This window comes from Struthio camelus, chromosome 10 (assembly GCF_040807025.1).
Source record: "Struthio camelus isolate bStrCam1 chromosome 10, bStrCam1.hap1, whole genome shotgun sequence".
Lineage (NCBI taxonomy): Eukaryota > Metazoa > Chordata > Aves > Struthioniformes > Struthionidae > Struthio > Struthio camelus.
Window position 1 is genome coordinate 22,484,392 of NC_090951.1, and position 20,214 is coordinate 22,504,605.

The window sequence follows — 20,214 nt, forward strand, 5'->3', positions numbered from 1 at the left end:
CCATATTATTAACATAAATCATGGGGACAGGGTGCACTCAGGTTAGTATTTGACGCAGTTGGTGAACTGAGCACTGATTTGACTCTCAGATGCAAATTAAATCTGGGAGTAAAAAGTTTCTAATGCTTTGCAGTAGAAATAGAGTCAGGATCTGGTGAAGCCTTGATGGGAAAAGCCACCCATGGTATGGGAAACTGGGTGTAAGGGGGTTAAAATTTTGCACCTGTCGCACAAGGCTCCTGCAATGAATTCAGATTAGGTATCTAGGGAGGCTAATGGGAAGCATGTTTTAATGAACCCTGGCTAATTACTCTAACTTTTTGATCAATACACAGGAGACCTCAAACTACTTGTAGATAGTTTAAAATATATATATATATAGAGAGAGCGCGCAGAATTTTTAATCTTCTGCATATAATCAAAACAACTGGAGGCCCTTGGCTTGCAGTTTTCTGCTTCGCGTGGCTTTATATATTTGGAAGCCATCTGTAACTTAAAGCTCAAGACTTAAACACTTCCAAAAATATCAATTGTGAAATTTTTGACAGGAAACTCAGATGAATAAATGAGTTTGAGAGAGCAGATAGGAGAGAATGTGAGGTTTTTTAGAATAATTTTTCTGTTATAAATGTGCTGAAATGTGTGGGCCTGTTTAACTGAATTGTTTTAACGTGGTCTGTTTTCTGCTCTTGTGCTGGAACCTGTTTCCTATGCTCAGTGTAGACCAAAACCAGGCAGATGTATGTGGTTTTCTGAAAGAGGAAATAGGTCTTGTAAATATTTGCTTGTATATGTTGCATTCTTAGTGTCTATATTAAGGACCATCTCTAACATTGTCTCAAACTTGGTTTCTCTAGACTTTTGTATATGGATTTCAGTGGACTCAACGTTAATATGAAATAAAAATGTGTCAGGCAAGCAGCCAATCCTTTAAGGGATGAAGTACTGTGTTTAAATTGGTTTATATTTAGGAATATGTTTAGACTTTTCTTGCTGAGGTAATTGGCAAAACTGTATTGCATATTCATAGTTAATACATCAGTATGTCCAAAGGGATAATGAACGCATAGCTCAGATTCAAGAAAAGCAACCTGTTAGCAAACAGCTTACATCTTCCTCTCTTACAGAGTTTTCTTTCGTGAACTCTGTGCAGAATTCGGTTAGAAACGCCAAGTCTGATGTCGCACAGATGGCTTTTATGCTTGCGTGTACTCAACCCGTTGCAGCTTCTGGTCTGTGAAGCTGGTAGCAGGGCTGCAGATTGTATCAATAGAAAAGTACCTGTGCAAACTGCTTTGACTTGAATTGTGACTACGTGGCTAGGTAGACTACAGGTTTAGGATCCCTGTCAAACACGTTAATGTTACACCACTTAAAGGCTTGCCCTTTTCCTGTACTTCAAGGGTGGCAAAGGGGTAGGAGAAGAAAGGAGCCTTATGAAAGTAGTTAGGAGCCTAGTGGTCTCATTAAGGGAACTCCAGGGAGAGTGCTCACTCTCTAAGTGAACATCGGGTTGTGCTAACTTAATCACGTGCACGCACCTCCACTCCGTTGTGGCTCTCGCTCAAGATTATAAGCCCTTGCTGACTCAACTAAAATGATTTTGCAGTTAATTGACTGAATAGATCCTCTGCCCTGGAGCTTTTCAGAATTGAGACTGGTAGGCCACTAGAGGAGTGCGGTTCCCATAATAGGAACAGTCCACTTAAAAGCCTGTTTATTACACCCGAAGAGTTTGTTATTGTGGTAGAAGCCTGAAGAGGGAGGCTGTCGTTTGCAGCCAGTGTGATGAGCGTGGCCAGAGAAAGCAGAGCGTAGCTGGGTCACAAAGTTTATAAAGGAGGAGTCCCTGGAAGCAGGTGGTGTTTGCAAATGGAGTCAAGAGATAGCATGGAAATGACAGGGATTTTTTTGGACAGAATCCAGTTTTTCCTCTTGCAGATAACCAAACATATCCTGTCCGTAATTTGAGACCCTCCTGTCTGTACTGCCTGAGAGTAGCAGTTGCCTAATGTTATGTTAGCATACTGTTTCCTTGAAGTTTTCGGAAAGATCACCACACTGAAAAGGAGCAAGCGTGCTTTATTCTCTGTATTCCTTCAAAAATGATAGGGGGAAGGTTGGAATTCTATGCTTTAGCGTAGTTGAATAGTATATTTTCCTTGGTCTCTTATCTTCCCTTAAGTATTTTGCTGTTGTGCCTAACACTCAGTGTGCTTTGTTTCATTGTTCATACAGCTCTTGTTGGAAAAGCTGTTTTTATATGTTATCAGGAGATTGTTTAAGCGTGACTAGAGATAAAATTACCTAGCAAGTCACAGTGCTGTGCGCCCTGAGGAGTGGCTTGAAATGATAGCACACATTTCCATGCTCAAAATGACCATAGGCAGTGATATAAAAAGACAGTTACAAGAGAAGGAGTGGGCAAGGAGTGGAACTTCTCACCCAGTGATGGGTAAAAAAGGATACGATCCAACCTTAAAAGTAGTTTGGTGGAAGGGTGCCTTTTTATGCCCAAGTTTAATGAATAATTACTCTAGTTATCGCTCCTCAGTGTTTTCCACGCTCGTACGAGGCTTAGCTGATCTGGCTTGTGGCCTGGTTATTCAGCCTGTGCTGAACAGCTTCAGTAAACTATTGCCATCACTAAGGAAGCGTTTGTTTCCTGCAGTCTTGGAGTTAGGTGCTGTCAAGAAGGTGGGCATCAAATACGATGAATTGGTGCTTAGTAGCATTTTTTTTTTTTTTTGGTTAATACTCTTTTCACTTAGGTTTTGCAGGCTGTGCTTAAAGGAAAAGTAACAGCTGTTGAGCTGTGGAGGGTGTTAAGACTTCAGCTGTGCTAGGAAACTTTTTGAGCACAGGTAAACCCATTCCAGAGTTTGACTGTGGTAAGTACCTAGTGTAGATCCCTTATACTGGCTGAAGGATTTTCTCCCTGTGTAACTGGGTGTCTGCTTAGATTCTGACAGCACAGCTGTGCTGGCGAAGAGTCATTTGTCTAGTTCATGTCATCCTAGCAAAGATCTAGAAAGCAGGCATGCCATAGTCCTTCAGGCCTCGAAGGAGCAGAAGTGATGACATTTATGTGGTAATAGTAAAGTACTTTCATATAAGGAGCTCCGCTTGCTTTTTTCTCTAGTTCCTGGCTGATGACAATTCAGTTTTCATTTTTCAAATACCTTTTAGGTACTTGAAACAAAAGCAGATTTTATTTAATCTATTGTTGGCCATTGTATTCATTAATGTAAGCATTAACAACGCAGCTTTGTGGTATATTGATGGTTGTGTTCAGAAGTCTACTTAATTCTGTGTTAAAATCAGGTGCCTGGATGTGTTGCTGTATACAGGTGCTTTTGCCGGCTGTGTGTATTGTTCAAAAGCTGTTGCTAGTTGAACCACGCAGAAGCTTGCAGCCAGCTGACCTGGCATAAAGTACTTTCCTTGATCTCCCAGCAGCTTTTTATCCTCCTGCAAGGATGTCCTGGACCAAATAATAGGAGTTCACTTAATGCATTCAAACAGAATATACTTAAGTGAAGTGTCTTCTTTGCTCATGCTGGTTTAAGAGGTTCCTTCCTCTGCCACAAATTGCTGCTGTGCGCTCACTTACACCACCAGTACAGTGGAGTAGGGTAGATGCTTAAGCCAGCTTTGTCATGGAAGCTATGAACTGTGCTGTCTTTTGAGCTGCCTCACTTCAGATAGTTTGGTCTCCAGAGCAGCAGGCAAGATCTAGCGAGTCCCACACACATGTAGTAGTTAGTGCAATCAAGGAGCAAACAATTCCCTGAGATGGGGATATTGCTTTCGCAGAAGTGATCGTTGTGGTGTGCTTTGACATCCCTCCCTGGTTCCTGAACAAGCCTCTCTTACTTAGTAGAGCACGTGTTATAAGCGTGCAGGTGTATGTGAAGCTCACCATCTGGAGGTCTTATATATGTAAAGCCTGTTGGCTATGACTTTGTAATAACTGAAAATTAAAAGTACAACGTAATGTTCAACTGTGATATAGCCTTGCAATAGTCTTGCTCTCTGGTGTTGAGCCATGTGTTTATTGCCTAATAACTTCAAGTAATCAATCCTGGAGCTTCTGGATAAAATAAAGTGGCTTTTCAAAACTTGAGGTGCCTGTGAGGCTCACATGAGAGAGCACAGCAATGAGTTAGCTCTATTAGACCTGGTAATGTAAGACCCCTAAACTTCAGCTGAAGGGGCATTTGATTTATGCCATAATACTACAAGCATTAGTCTCTGCTTAATAATTAGAAACTGCATTTCCAAGAGGTTAAAATGTCCATGATGCCTTCTTTCCTTGCTTCTGCCTCTTCTCTTTATCGTCAGTGAATGTGAAAAGCGAGTGTAACTGGGTGAATGTGCAGACTTGATAGTTGCACCGGTGTAACTGCTTGCGAAGCTTTCACAGTAGCATAATTTGCATACACTTTATACTTAATTCTGTTTAATTTTGCACTTTGGTGAAAGTAGGAGGCTTTCTGGCTGGAACTATTTTGCAACCTTTTCTCTCGTCTATTTATTTGCTTTTCAAGTCTCAAAAACGTCTGATCTTAGCACGGTTTTAGTAGTCTGATACGCATGTATTGAAATGGATGTTCTGTCAACAAAACGAGTGCTTTGATTTGCGGTGAACTTTTGGGTGATTCGCCAGCAGATGGAAATAAGCTTAAAAGGGATATAGACTTTATGAAAATACTTCCTTGTCCTTTCTAGTCAATGTAGGAAGGTTGTCTGCAATTTTCTGGTGACCTATTTCTAATTAACATGCAAATTAACATGCAAATTAACTGCTGGGTGCTGGAGACCAGGTTTGCAAATACTAAATGCTAATGTGTATTAGACTGGGAAATCCCCGGCATATGTTAAAGCACCACCGCTGTCTACCTTTTTTTTGCAGCAACTGGGTATTTTCAACGCTTGTTTTCAGTGCAGAAATGAAATGAAGGATAGTGCTACCTCTAAAGAAAATTGTGAGCTTCAAACCACTGTAATGTGGCTTGTGGGAGATGAAGGAGCACTTAATGTGTGAATGGTGAGTGGGAAATGTTTAAGGTTTTAAGAATAGGATTTTGGTGGGAGGTACAGTGCCCCAAGTACGCACCGTGCAGTTTTATGAAGGCAGAACAGTTGCATCTGGAGGAAGGGAACCAAGGCAACTTGCTATCAAACGGCTCCTGTGCTTCGCTTTGAAAAGAATGATTTTTAATCTTATGTTTGATGCTTATGGCCTCCTGTAGGGAGTTATTTGAGTGTATTTCCAGACTGGTTCACCAAAACTGGCTGTAATGAAAATTAACAAGAGGGACTGCTTTAAATAGCCTCTCTGGAGGAGTTGCAGTTTTATGAAGTAACTTATTTTTTCATACTGGTGTTTCTACTTCAGTTGGCGTTTTTAGCGTATTCATTCCTGTTAGCGGTTACTTAACGTTTAATAAAAACTCAGTTTTGATAACGCAATTTACCTTCACTAAGCGGCTTTGATTTGACAGGTAGAGACAGTTAATTTAGTGAAGGAACGGTCCAAAAGTGATGATGTAAAAATAGCACCTTTGTCCTTGAGGCATTTGCTTATTTTGATGTCGCAAAACATCTCGTCTTTCCTCTGCAGCACCCTTGTGCCAACATTCCTCCTTACCAAAGATCGTAACGGGGGATTTAGTAACATTTTGGCACAAAGTGTATAAATATAATAAAGCCCACCCTGATCTTTTCAGGTCAGAGCTTGTTTCTAGTGTTGACTCGAGCAAGGAGAGGGTGGCAGGGTGCAGCAGGGCCAAGAGAGGAGGTAGGACTGGGCAGGCTGCACTCAGATCGGCTTTAGCACCCGCGTCCTCCTTCACACCACAAAACTGCACATCGCCACCAAGGCAGCCAGACGTGAATCTGCCTGCAGCTCTCTGCTGACTGTGGGACAGTGCACTGTATTGATAACATTGACTTGTGTCAAAACTTGTAGCTCAGATTAGGATAGAGACTTTTAGTGTATCTAATTAAAAGGAGAGAAATCTGAAAGAACGGCGAGAATGACTCTTAAGCTCAGGGGTGTTCTTGCATAGACTGTGCTTCATTTATTCAGGAGAGGCCTTAAATCTTCCTTCTAAGAAGAAATAAAGCATTTCAGCAAACTGCCTATCAGCACTTTACATTACAGCGCTGCTGTGTAAAGCCTGAAAGCCGGGCAGCTTTCGCGACTCTCCTGCCTTTCTAGTGTAAAGCATCGCTCTACTAATCCTACTTCCGTTGAAACTTCAAATAGAAGTTGTGGAAGAAAGAGCAAGTCTTCTATTCAAATAATTGATGGATTAACTCTGATTTGCTTATCTCCAAGGGCTGTAAGAACTGGCTTCTAGCTGTGAGCCCCACCTGCCTGAGTAGGTCTGGCTTGTTCTGACAAGGTTTCCCACCGCACAGCAGAGTTGCTTAAGGAGGCACGCTTCCAGAAACGCGTGGGAAAGCACCTCGTTTTTTTAGAGCATGTCTTAACGCAAAACGTCAGCAATCTTTGTGTCCCATCAGGAATGGAGTCTGTGAAATTGCTCTGGTTTTGGAGAGATGTATGGGAAGTTGGCCGCTCCAGATGCGCTGTAGTTGCTTGGAGAATCTCTTCCTCCAATTCTGAGGCCAAAGTGACCTGTTGTGATAGACTTGCAAAGCCTGCTGTTCTGAGGTGAGCTGAGACTAGCAGAGTTGTTGTTTGTCCCTTCAGACTGGACAGATCATGTTGCACCCCCCTGCCGCCCCCTTCCCTGAAGGCAAACCACAAATAATCTGTTTGCAGAAGCAGTTTATATTACCTCGCCACTGAGTTCTCATCGGCATGCTGCTGTGGATGCCGTGTTCAGCAAGTTACCCTCTTTTGGCCCTTTTAGGAATGGAGAGGCTGGACTCGATCAAGGACTGTTGACTGAAAAGCATTGGGGTCTTTAAGAGAGGAGTACATACTTTAATAGTATTTTTTTTTTCCCCTCAGTTCTGCGTTCCGCAAACGAGTAGAACAACTCAGGTTTTCTGAAAGCTGTTCTCTTGCTGTGCGGTAACAATAATTACTGGAGGATGCTAGGGCTGTCATCACTGAAATGGTGAGATGATGAAAAACACGGGTTACGCTCTGCGAAGCGGCTTTGCAAGTTCAGATGGGCAGAGGCCTTTCTTGTCCTAAACTCCTCCTAAATGTGTGAACCTGTGGGAAACTACGGTGATAGCTTGTGTAGGAACAAGCTTGGAAGCCTAGTCAGATCAAATCAGGCTCCATACTGCAGTTCTGGTCAGGTTTGATGTAGGGCAACGTAGCGGTTGCCTGCAAAACACTAGATTTGCAAGTCTTGGACTCTAAAATACGATCACAAATGCAACTGATTAGGAACAAGTTAGGTGTATTTTTTTTTAACCTCTGTTTTTTTAGAGGAACGCAATACACCCTGCACAGGAAAACGTGTACAATATTATGGTGAAGACTTCAGAACAAAACCTGAGATTTCCTAACGTTAATCTGTAATTCGCTATCACTTCTTGTCCAGATTGCCTGAGAAATTGGCAGCAGCTCTGGCAGAGCAGGATTTTTATTTATAAAAACTATTCTTTTGAGAGTCAGCCAAGCTGCTCTGTTGGCCAGTAAGTGTAATTTCCTAGCAAGATCGGGCCCTTCTTTGTTCTCTTACGATAAGAGCTGCTCCCAGGACTTGAATGTTAACATTGCAATTGTCTTATTGAATGTGGGAATTTTTGCTATCTCCTTGCCTCCTGTTAGGCTTTATTTGGGTATGTCTGGCTTGTGTCCTGTCCCCTCCCCCCCCCCCCCAAAAAAAAAAAAAAAAAAAAGAGGGAGGTCTGTGACAGCCCAGGTTGACTGAAGTTAGTCAGTCAACTGCCACTGTCCTGTGTCATTCTTCCCCGCAGCAGCACTGACTCTTGTTCAAGTCTGTTGTGAGCCACTTCAGCTCAGCAGAAAGCTCCTCGCAGAAGTTGTTAACTAGAAGGAGGAGGATGGTTTTGTGTTTTTTGCTGACATAGTCAACTGATGCAGCTCATAGGTGAACTGTTGTAAAACTACAGCTTGAGGTTTTGATAGGCTTCACCTAAATGACCTAAGTAAATCTAAAAAGAACTAAAGAAAAAACCCAAACATACTAAAACCCAAACAAACTTACTTTGTAATACAGGTACATCCAAAGCTCGTACCACTGAGAATGGGTGCGTGGACACTTAATTGTATTGCCCCTCTGTACATCTTGGTAGGGATCCTCCTGGTGTTTCCCACTGAATGCATGTAGCAATGAAATGACAGTGCTTTAACAGTGTGAGAGGCATGAAGACAATAGACTTGTCTAAATTCAGATTCTCTGCAGGACAGTTATGCCACTTAGTGACGTTGAATACTTTATGCATATCTTAATTTGGAATTAATTGTTTTACAGTGTGTTATGGAAATAGGATAAGCTATAATGGGAGACTTCCTCTTGTGCAGAAGTCGATTGAACTTGAAGTTACTCTCGGTATCTTCTCTACTGACACCAGTGTCAAGGCTAATTTAGTAATTTGCTAGATTAATAATATTAAAATAATGTTATTAATTTGGTTACTTCAGGTAATCTGGTACATGCTATGTTATTATCTACAAATCTAAATCTGAATTTACTGAATCCAGTTTTGCAGGCCTGAGGAAGCCTGAAAATGTTGCTTTTGGAATTCTTGGCCCGTGATTAAGTGAAAATTGTCTGAATGTGGCAGTTCTTAACTTGCTTTAGTGTGTTTCTGTTCTTGCTTCCTGTATTTTTAAGAGCAGTGAGGATGGAGAAAATATATTACTAAGCCCTACAGACTGTCTGGGCCAGGACAGCCAGCCATTTGTGTTGGTACCAAGCTTGGCAGTCATGGTGAGCTACACTTATTTTCAAAATGCATCTGATAACACACTAAAATCTCGCTCTCCTGTGCAAGGCTGTAATGTCTCCTTATTGCACCATCTGAGTTAAAATGTAGTTTATTGAAATCTGCGTGCAATAACTTTGCATTTGTTGGGGGATTGCATCTGAATGCTCAGTGATCACTGGAGAAGATCTTGCTGTTGGCTTTCTCCATCTGCTCTCATTTTCAGATGTCTCAAACTCTTGGCATGGCACTGAGCTCTTGCCCAAATGATGCTAACGGAGATTAGAATGCTCAATTCCAGTATATATTTTGCTGAGGCTTAGTTTTCACTTAATAAACAAACACAGTAGCACGTGTGTCATAACAGAGGTAGTATTAGCTGTTTCTGTGCCCAGTGTTGCTCTTTTGCTTACCGTGTGTTGCCTGGAAATATCAGACTTGTTTCGGGAGATCAGGAGAAAAATAGTTGCTTTTGGTGGCAACTCCGACCTACGCCTAAAGCATTCAGATCTCGCCTTGTTGTTGCAAAAGTTGCACTTCTCCACCGTTCTCTTCTTATCATTCGGCTAAAATCTGCACACAAGGGCTCGCATCGGGCAGAAAACTGTTCAGCTGAGAATATAGCTGTCAGCTTTTCCCCGGCAAGTCCCCAGAAGTATGTCACCGCCTCATTTTGGACGTGCTACCCACATTGTATTCTTGTGCTGTGTGATTAAGAATAGATTAGACTCAAAATGTTAAAGGGAAAACATGGAAGTGATTGATAGGAACTTCATTCTACTTTGGTATACTGAACTTGATCTTCAAGTGCTGTTCTCAAATGTCTGCTAAGGAAAATATGCTCGATTTCCTTCTTGGTCATGACAAAATAGTCTCTCCGTGCTAGCAGGTCCAGCAGTGGGGGCCTTCTCTGGACTTTGCCATCAACATAATGTGTAGCCATAAACTTGTTGTTAATGCATTGCTGGATACAGATCACCACCGTTGCCTGGAGGAGAAAATATTTTCTATCAAGTGACCATTGTTACCTACATGTGATAATGCTTAACAATTCTGAAGTCCTGCTTTAGGTATAATTGAAAAAGCAAGATATGGCAAGAAGTAGGTCTAGTGTTGCCCGTGCACTCGCCTGCAGCCCTGCTGACCTACTCTTGATGATACAGGTGACTGGGTCCTTTTAGGCCTATAATTGATTTTTTGCTGTTTGTCAAAGGTCATCAGCAGGAAGAATAACCAACTGATTCTAGAGCAATTGAAATGTTGATTGAATTCCAGCATTTTGACAGGTGAAAACTGTTCAGCAGTGATATTCCTGGTGATAACTGCTTGCTCTGTACCAAGACGCAATGCAATTCTCCAATCTGCAGTGGCAGCGTAGCACGGCAATGAGATTTTTGCTTTTTTCCTCTGTGCTTCCCTCCCCTGTTATTTTCGCTCTATAGGTATTAGCAGAGAAGCTGGAAGTACGCTCAGTGTTTTTAATTGTGGTTTGTCTTTATTCGTTCCTAGCTATTTAAGTAGGAGTTATGGAAACAGTCATTTGAAGGATTTGCATGCAGCTGTCTGGCTCCTCTGCCTAGCAGTAAGGCATCTTTTAAACGTTTCCTTCCAGAAATCTCTTTAAGCTCACTTTTAGGATCCATTATCAAATAAACCTTTTTTTTTGTTTTTTTGTTTAAGCTGCTCATCTGTGTAAAACTAGTTAGATATATTTTCTTCCTTTACCCTAAGGCAAAACTGTTTCTGATCTGGCTGCTTACCATGGGGTCACTTTAAATCCTCTGAATTACCATTATATTCCGAGTTTTAAAGCAAAATGCTTAGCTGACCCTATATAGCTATTGAGCCAAACAGTTCAAGCTGAAAAAGCCTAGTGCTCTTTGGAAAGGAGCTCTCAAAAATATGAAATCCACCAAAAGCTAAGCTGCTGAGCCAGAGGGGACAAGTACCTCCAGGGAAGTGTGCTGTAACTCGGTGCTCCTATCTTCTCTTGGGAGTGAGGCTAAATCAGACCTGTCTGACCACTGCAGGAAGTGCAGAGCATATACAGGGTTTTTTTTTTTTTTTTTCCATTGTTTTAATTCTTTTCTCTCTCCTGCTGTTTCTGTAGATAAAATATTTTCTTAGACCAAACTCGGTCAAATGACCTCATGTCTAGGAGAAAAGTCCATGCTAACGGAGAGGTCCTGCTTGGCCCCACTGAAGACAGGGCTTGCTGCATAGGAAGGCTGCAGTGTGTAAGCCCCTTGTCTCAGGGTGACATCTGCACTCTGAATTTGACTACTGCTTTCTGAATAATGCTGTGGTTATTAAAAGAAGGAAATAAATCAAAGGAAGAAGGTTTTAAAGCAGACTGTTTAATCAATATGCAGTCTGGCAGACTGACGAAAGAGCTTGGCTTCAGTACTGTGACAAGGCTTTTGTTTGCATGCTCTGAAGGCAAGCAGAATTTCTATTTGGTAGTTTGTTAATAATCCCATGGAAACCTTATCTTAGCAATGTCTCTAAAGACTTATTCATGTTGAATTTTCTGTTGAACAAAATCCAAGCAATTTAAACCTAGGTTAAAATAAACATTAGAATTTGCTTTTCTTCCAGTAATTTAAAGAAAACAGCATGATTCACCCAGGTTAAAAAGTTCTACCGACAGCGAGTGCAGTACCGCACTGGTGCTGTGCTTTTGAAGAAAGTCTGCCTAAAAACAGAAGACGAAAAACAAATGCATTTAAAGTAGTTTGTGTTTACATATAGTCTCTTAAAATGACTTGTAGCTTGCATCTGCCTTTTGCTTGTATTGTGTACGCAGATTCCTAAATAGCACAAATGCACAGTGTGCTCTACATCAGTCCTGCCAGTAGGTTGATGACTCACTTCCTTGTTGGTGCAGATGTGTATAGTAAAGGTTTCTGGATAACTCTTTTCACATGAAATGCAGTTCCCCTGTGAAAAGTGAACAGATAGCAATCACTTTCATTCTGTATGCCCCAGTACTCATTTCTTCTTAAGAAAAGCCCAAATGTTAATGCTTACTGAAGGCCACATGCTTAGTTCATAACAAATGGTAAGTCTTGCAAAGCGCTGCATGATGCTGCTTTAGGGTTTTTAGTCTAGTTTATCTTACTTCATTGTGAAGCTTAAAAACAAGCTGCCATTTATACCAGCACAATTCTTCTTCTGCTAAATGCTCCAAGCATTTATTTAATCCAGTGTTTCTTGCTTTTCAGCAAGTGCGTCTTTTGAATGGAGTGTTCTCACCTTTTGGCCGGGTAGAAATGAAATAGCACTATATTCTTCACTTCAGTAAAGGCATTAACTCTGTCGGCTTAAAAATATTTGTATACTGGATGTATACAGTCTAGGTGTGCATTGCTGAAGTATGGTGGTATAGCAAAGATTCGGCCATTGTGTAAAAAAAAAAACAAAAAACAAAAAAGGCATTAGCCATGCAGCATTGAATGAGCCTCCAGTTAAAAAAAAGTCCTTTCTGACTTTTATCCTGCTGTTGAGCACTGCAGCTGAACACTCCCCCTAGCAGTTCTGCTGTGTGCCCGAGGTCCCCTCTCACTGTGCCTGCCTGTGACCTGCCCAGTTGGCTTTCCTTGGTTAGATATTCAGAACTGGGTTTAATGTTGTAATGTGTAATCTGTCTGAATACAAAATCCCTAACGATGTTGTGAATCAGCTGATTTCACCTTGTCTTTCTGGTCTCTTCCTCTTTCAGTTTGTGGCTTTTAGAAAGGAGAACCAGACGCTAGGGAAATCAATTTACCACAATTTTTGTGTCTCCCAGGCAGATTGATTTAAGTAAGCAAGAAGCTTAGATTTGAATAATTTCAGTCTTGCTTGAATACTGTAGTAATTTTCTAGAGTTTTCTAGTCTAGTTAATTATTTTGTAGCTAATTTTAGCTTTTATATCTAAACTTGGTGTTTATTTTTGCTGACTAAATTGATATGCATTGTAATTGTTTAAGTGTTTGCATTTTAATGTTTACATCTTTAATGCTTCCATCTTTTTTAATATTGTTTAAAAATGACAAGACGTTATCTACCGGATTACTTTTTCATGCATCAAAGCTGCTCTTGGATAGAAATGGAAATTTAATTAAAATGCAGAAGAACAGTATTGTTAAAAGTAGAACTGAAATACTGGGCTTAACTACCGAATTAGAAAAATTGTTTTCTGTGGGAAAACTTCTTAAACTTTTACATGTATCAGTCTAGCTTTCTGGTCATGATGACCTTTGAGAGTTGACAGTAGCTAATTTTTTTAAAAAATGGATTAGGAACCCAAAAAAGTTTTTTCTATGTGGTGTTCAGCTTTGAGATATTGAACTGAATGCCATTGTCGCTGCAAACGTGTTTTGTCTGTACATGCAGAACAGGCTTATGTTTGTCAAAAGTTGTTCCTCAGTTCCAAGAGGAAGAAACTAAAGGTTTGAAATGGCAACATGTTCCTGAGCTATATACCGATGGTTTTAATAAAGAATAACCCATGGCGAGTCCCCTGTGACTTAGCTGTTCTGCTGCTAGTGCTACAAGAAATGTATTTTCACAAGCATCCTTGTGCGTTTTCAATCTGGTGTGTCTGCCTGGTCTTCCAAAGTTGGTCTTCCTGGTTTCCACAGTTGTCATTTATCAGACACTGTTCCAACCTAGGGTCTCCGTTTCTTGGAGCCAGTTTCCTTAATGCGTTCCCCCTGGATCTGTAAGTTGTGCTTTCAGTGGCATGTTTTAGCTCCCTTGTTTTTGTTTTTCAGTATACGTAGAAAGAGAACTAACGCTTCAATTCCTCAGTCAGAGAGGGGTAGTAGCTACCTTATCATGGCGAAGGCTTCTGTTGGCAGGTCAAGGCTGACTTCTTTTGTCTGGCTCTGTTTACGTTTAGCTGTAGTTCCTATTTCTGGGAAGAACTGCAAAAGAGGTAGCCAGATTGGTTTAATTGTGAATGTGCCACCAAAGGTGCCTTGCTCTGCAATTTCAAGGTCTGAAACTTCTTACATGCCCGCTCATCAGCTCTTTATAATGATGAAAGACAAAATTGGTGGTGGATTGTTCTCAGTTACCGTTTGGCAAACTCGACTCAGTACTGCTCTCTGAAATTGCCTCCTGAAATGCAGGAGAGCAAAGGGAGCAGGAATTCTTTTGAAACATATATTTCCCGACAGCTCTTCTAATATGTGATGTGAGGAGCTCTAAATGGAAGCAGGACATTGTGCGGTTTCTAGCACTGTCTAAAAATAGCCTACAGGCTTTTCCTCCGAAGTTCAGCTGGTGATGCTGAGAATCTAGCGAAACCAATCTCATGTGGGCAGGCGCTAATTTACGGTTGGAAGTGTCCTTTGAACCGTCAAGGCAGCGTTTAGCTCTCTGTTGGAGGATGTGATGCTTCTTGCAAGCCTCCATTGTGGGCTATGCTGTAAACCCTAATGCCCATTAACACTTTGTGCTTATTCCCCCTGTGGAGAATGGCAGTACTCTTCCTTAAAGGAGTTTATAGTAACCTTTGTCTGCAGTTTTTGCCTTTATGTTGTAATAGATGGGATGTGCTTTTTTTGCATAACCCAAAAGTTAGCTTTTTGAGTTTGTTAACAAGGTGTTTCTTTAGGAGGATTCAAATGACTAATGTGGGAAGTTGGCTATTTTCTGGCAGAGGTAATCTCTTCAAGTATTTTAAAACCCAAACTTATAAGTGGTGTTGAGTCAAAGAGCTTGCGTGCAGCATGACTCTTCTGAGCTTCCACATGCGTGAGAAACCTAAAAATGTTTGACACGACAGACTTTTCTCATGTTGCAGTGTGCCCTACCAGTGTTTTAAATTGCTGTTCCCAGAGCATTCAGATGCCTCAGGCCATCATCGTGTTTAGTGGGGTGGTATGTGAAGCATTTTCCAGTGAGCTTGCAAGTGAAGTGTTACAATAAAGTAAGAGCTTGTGGGTGCTTGTGGATTCCTGCTGTAAATTCTGTCACGTTTTGGCTGGTACTGTGACCGAACTGACACTTACTGGTAGTCATAAAGTGGGCGATGATGGTTAACCCTGAAGCGTGAGAACTGCAGTTGGGTATTGTGACCTGATTATTGCCCTGCTCGAAGGTCCTTCTTTACCTGCCTGCCGCTGTGGAAGAGAAATGAAGGATGTGGTGAGGCCCTGCAGATCTTCTGAAGAAAATTCCAATGTTTTCTTTCAAATCCAGCTGCTGGAAATGGCTGGAGACTACCTGTGCAAAGGCTGCTCTTGCTTTTTCGGCCACGGGCATAGCACGTATTCTCTCAGGAAGGTGGCTGGACTGACAGCCGGAGTCCAAAAGACTTCCAGCTTGCAGGAAACCTCTTAGTACGTCTTCCCCCCTGCTTTGGTGTTGCAAGATAGGAGGTTGTAACAAAAGAGATGTTGAACATTGCAAGGGAATTCAGGGAAGCAAACTTTATATGGAAAGCTAAAACACTCCCTTTCTTGTAGCAGTAAAGAACGTGGCCTTGTAGGTGTGTGCGAGAGCGTAAGATGGGATGAAGAGAAGTAGTGTAAGTACAGCAAGTACTATGGGCCTGGACTATCTGCCATCAGAGTAGGACTGTGGTTTGGCATTACACTTTTACATCTAGAAGGAGGGGTAGAAAGACTGCTGGAATAGGGGGGCTGGTGCTGAACATTGTGCAAGAACCTGCAGGCCTGTTTATCCATTTATAATGTCCAGCGGTTTATGGAAGTACTGATGCTGAATGTAATCATTCCTTTGTTGCTCTAGTGTGACATACTGATAACTCTCCTAGAGGTACCTCAAGCCTTATTCTGTCTCTAGCCTTAAAGAATTGAGGGGAAAAAGGAGAAAAAGAGTAAGGATCTTACTGGTGTCCTAAAGGAAAGAAGTAAGACTTCAAAATAAAACCACTTCTTGTGGTTTGTGGTTAATGTTGGAGCAACTTCTTTGAGGTATTTGATTTCCATTGCCTCTAAGTAGAAGAGCTGGCAGGAGCTAAAATTAGCATAGTTTACTTCCCACCTGTTTGGATGCTTCTCTTATTTTGGTTCTGAAGTGGAATGTGTGAATATAAATCAGGATTAAAGCCCTGCTGGTCTTGCCCCGAAAGATAGGCATACGAGATGCGTATCGTGTCTTGGTGAGGACAGAAGCCCTGATTGATTAGACAAATGGATCCTGCTGAAAGGGTGGTGGTGGGTAAACGCTCCCGAGCGTCTTGGGGAAAAATCTTTGGAAGCAATCTCTGGCTTTCAGTGTGGAAAACAGAAGTCACGAGGCCACAGGTTGAATAACAAAGATAAATGTGAATATCGGGTAGTTGTCTGTCTAGAGCGTTGTTCGCTGCTTATACTGAATGAAGCAAGAGGCTTTGGTGTAGAGAGGAAGCATGGTAATGATTAGGGATGCTATCGAAACGCACGAGCACTGGGAGGAGAATGGAGGTGTCCATGAATCGTGATTGTCAGAACTTGATTGCTTTACTTTGGGGACGGGAGTGAGCAGAGCAAAGCTCTGAAACCTGAAATTGGAAGCGCTGCACTTTATGCCTTTGGGACACGTGGTTAAATTGTAGTTTAGTATGAACTTTTCTCTTAGCTTCTGTACAAAGCTAATTTACCAAGGATTTTTGGAGATCCAGACCTTGTGCATCCAGAACGTTGTTCCCTGATAAGTAAAGGAGTATATTGAAGGCAATACACTCCTCTTGGGAGTTAGGGCTCTGTCATGCTAGCAGCTTTATATTTTGTGAAAAAACTGAATCTTCCTTATTGAGCTCTCCTTGGCTTTTTGGAAGTTTTATGTAGAGTTAAGCTCAACCTGCATTCCTACAGAGGAAACGCAATTGAAAAATGTGCAATCTCTGTATTGAGAACTAGAGATGAAGTTGGACTTACTAAGAGTTGATGATAATTACTTACCTAATAAGCACTTTTTCATTAGCTGTTACAATGCGAATAATTTGCCTGGGGCTCCATTCCTTTCCTAGCTACACTCATTTCTTCGCATCCGCCTGTGAGACGCTGCACAGCACTGGTGAAACCTATACCGTTCATTGTGCCTCTTCATTGGAAGAGTTATTCTGGGATGTTTCTGGTTTGGAGTTAAGGTGGAGTGTCTTCCTGGAAGGTAGTTTCAGAGACAGGGTGTCAGTGTAGTTGCATCTCTGCTTTAGCAGAAATATGGTCTTGCAAATGCTGCAGGTGGAGATCCTCACTGTCTCCCATCACATCCTCGTAGGTAAACTCAGGAAGTGTGGGTTGGATGAGTGGCCGGTGAGGTGGATTCAGAACTGACTGAATGGCAGAGCTCAGAGGGTTGTGGTCAGTGGCACAGAGTCCAGTTGGAGGCCTGTAGCTAGTGGTGTCCGCCAGGGGTCAGTCCTGGGTCCAGTCTTGTTCAATGTATTCATCAATGACCTGGATGAAGGCACAGAGTGCACCCTCAGCAAGTTTGCTGATGACACTAAACTGGGAGGAGTGACTGATACTCTGGAAGGCTGTGCTGCCATTCAGAGGGAGCTGGAGAGGTGGGTGGAGAGGAACCTCCTGAAATTCCACAAAGGCAAGTGCAAGGTCCTGCACCTAGGGAGGAATAATCCCATGCACTAGTACAGGCTGGGGGCTGACCTGCTGGAAAGCAGCTCTGCAGAGAAGGAGCTGGGAGGGAGTGCTGGTGGACAACAAGTTAAGCATGAGCCAGGAGTGTGGCCTTGTGGCCAAGAAGGCCAAGGGTACGCTGGGGTGCATGAGGCAGAGTGTTGCCAGCAGGTGGAGGGAGGTGATCCTGCCCCTGTCCTCAGCCCTGGGGAGGCCTCACCTGGAGTGGTGTGTGCAGTTCTGGGCTCCCCAGTCCGAGAGAGACGTGGCGCTACAGGAGAGAGTGCAGCAGAGGGCTACGAAGGTGACGTGGGGAGTGGAGCAGCTCTCTTATGAGGAAAGGCTGCGAGAGCTGGGCCTGTTGAGCCTGGAGAAGAGAAGACCGAGAGGAAATCTGATCAGTGGGTACAAGTATGTGAAGGGGGGGGGGTGTCGAGAGGCTGGGGCCAGTCTCTTCTGCGTGTTGCCCAGCGACAGGACAAGAGGCAAGGGGCATAAACTGAAACAGAGGAAGTTCCGTCTAAACCTGAGGAAAAACTTCTTTGCTGTGAGGGTGACAGAGCACTGGAAGGGGTTGCCCAGAGAGGTAGTGGAGTCTCCTTTGCTGGAGATATTCAGAACCCGCCTGGACGCGATCCTGGGCAATGTGCTCTGGAGGACCCTGCTTGAGCAGGGGAGGTTGGACTAGATGATCTGCAGAGGTCCCATCCAACCTCAGCCATTCTGAGATTCTGTGATCCTGCTGTGCTTTCCCAATATTGGCACTGGTCGGACTCCTCTGTAAGCCAATTCTTGCTAGCCTGGCAGAAAACTATAAAATATAAATTTTTCTCTTGAGTTGCTGGAGTTTTTGGACTTTTCTGTGAGCCAGAGCCAGCAGAGGAGGATGATGATGACTGAGCAGAATCCTCCTCACCTTCTGTATCAGGTTGGTTTAGCAGTCTTCGGTGACTTCACCCTAATCTTGAGTCAGTCCTCGTTCTCTTTTCTTCCTTTTTTTTTTTTTTTTTTTTTTTGACGCTACCAATGCCTGTGTTTAGATCTTTGGTAAGTGTTTTTGCTAGCTAGTTTTGTAGGATAGCTTTCCAGGCCCAGATGCAGCAGCCTCCTTGTTTTATCTGGACCTCTGTGTCAGTGCTATGCTTGGTAGCAGAGCTCTGCTGTGGAGGAGTGTTACGGGAAATGTTATATCTGGAAACAGTGCTGCCAAACTTCTGTGGCAAACAAATAATTTCAGTGTCTTGCTCCACGATGCATCAGAACTGGCTGGAATACCTCCAAGAGGATGATGAGAGGGGAGTCAGGGCAGAGCAAATGGAAGCATCTGCGATGAGTTTGCTTTGATCATGCTGAGTGCTAGACGTATTGAGATGCATGAGTTGGTGTTGAAATGAAAAAGATCCCTGCTAAGAGGGCTTAAGGGCTTGAAAGTCCCCTGTGCAGGGGGAGACAGAAGCAACAGGGACAAGAATAGCTTGTGTGAGAGGGCTGTTCTGCACACAGCTTTTCACTTTGTGCTTGGAGCAGCTGTGGCAGCAGTAAGCCTCAAACAAACCACCTTGCAGCTTTTTGCAGCAATAGCTGCAAGAAAATGACCTGCTGGTAATAAAGGATCACAATCAAAGATGTTTTGTTTTATGTGAGGTTAATGGAATCGGTGTATTTGCTTTAATTGCACCATAAAGTGTGGTCAATCTTCATGCATTGGAAATAAAACTTATGCATTTTCTGTCACCATCTTTTGTATTATGTATACAAAGTTCTGTATACATTCAGGAGGCGGTTGTTTGGTATTTGCATATAACTTGTATTGCAGTATTAGGTGTGCATAAACGAGGAGTGCCTAACCAAGGTGAAGAATGATGATTCAATCAAATGATTTGCAGCACTGCAGACCTTAGCTCTCTGTTTGTAGGTGGAAAAACTTACTTATGTGAAATAACCAAAGTATATGGAAGCTAGGAGCTTGATAACTTCATGCTAGTGCACGAAATATGTACAGTGTCATACTTCAGACTGGCTCTTTTAAAAACATGAATGATCAAATTTAGAGGCTTTTTGCTGACACGACAGCGTGTGGAGTTGTTTTTAGTGTTAACAGTTCAGTGGCGTTAGAAGATGTCTCAAATGCACCTTAGCCAGTTGAACTTGCATCATGTACTAAGCATAATTGAATGAGTCTTTTCTCATCTGTTTTTGACTTGAATATTATTGCCGGTTTAACTTTATCACATGTGACTCTTTCAGTGCTGCAGGATGTGTGAAAATGGTTTACCACAGCCGTATGCTTGCTGGTGCAGCACTCCAGCAGGTTTGAAGCATGAGGGGTTTTGTGTGTGGGGGGGGGGGGGGGGGCTTTTTTTTTAAGCTATACTTTTTTTTCTTGCTTAGAACACTATCTGTTCATGTTTCCCCTGCCTAGTCCGTATCCAGTGGTTAACTTGGGAAGAGAATTGGGTTTGGATCAAGTTTCCTGTACTGTAGGTCCCCCAGATCTCTCCTTGATCCCAGCCTTGCGTCCAGCCTTGCATCCAGCCTGTACGCTTTTTGGGCATCGTAAGCCTAAGATAGGTTGATACCTGAGGGTCGGATTGCCCAACTTACTGTGAGGTTTCCCAGCCTGGCAAGGTGCGTTCAGTGCAAAGGGATTGCTGTTGGCTGTGGGAAGGGCACAGCCAAGAAGTTATTTTCCCTTTCGTCAGCTTGATAGCCTCCTTGGTGGATGTTCTATGTCTGCAGGCCTGCTCTGCC

At 42.6% G+C, this 20,214-nt stretch overlaps 1 protein-coding gene across 2 annotated transcripts in view; it reads left to right on the plus strand.

Moving 5' to 3' along the window:
* Nucleotides 1-20,214, plus strand: part of GLG1 (golgi glycoprotein 1) — an 89,381-nt gene that overhangs the window by 16,725 nt on the left and 52,442 nt on the right. The window lies entirely within an intron of this gene.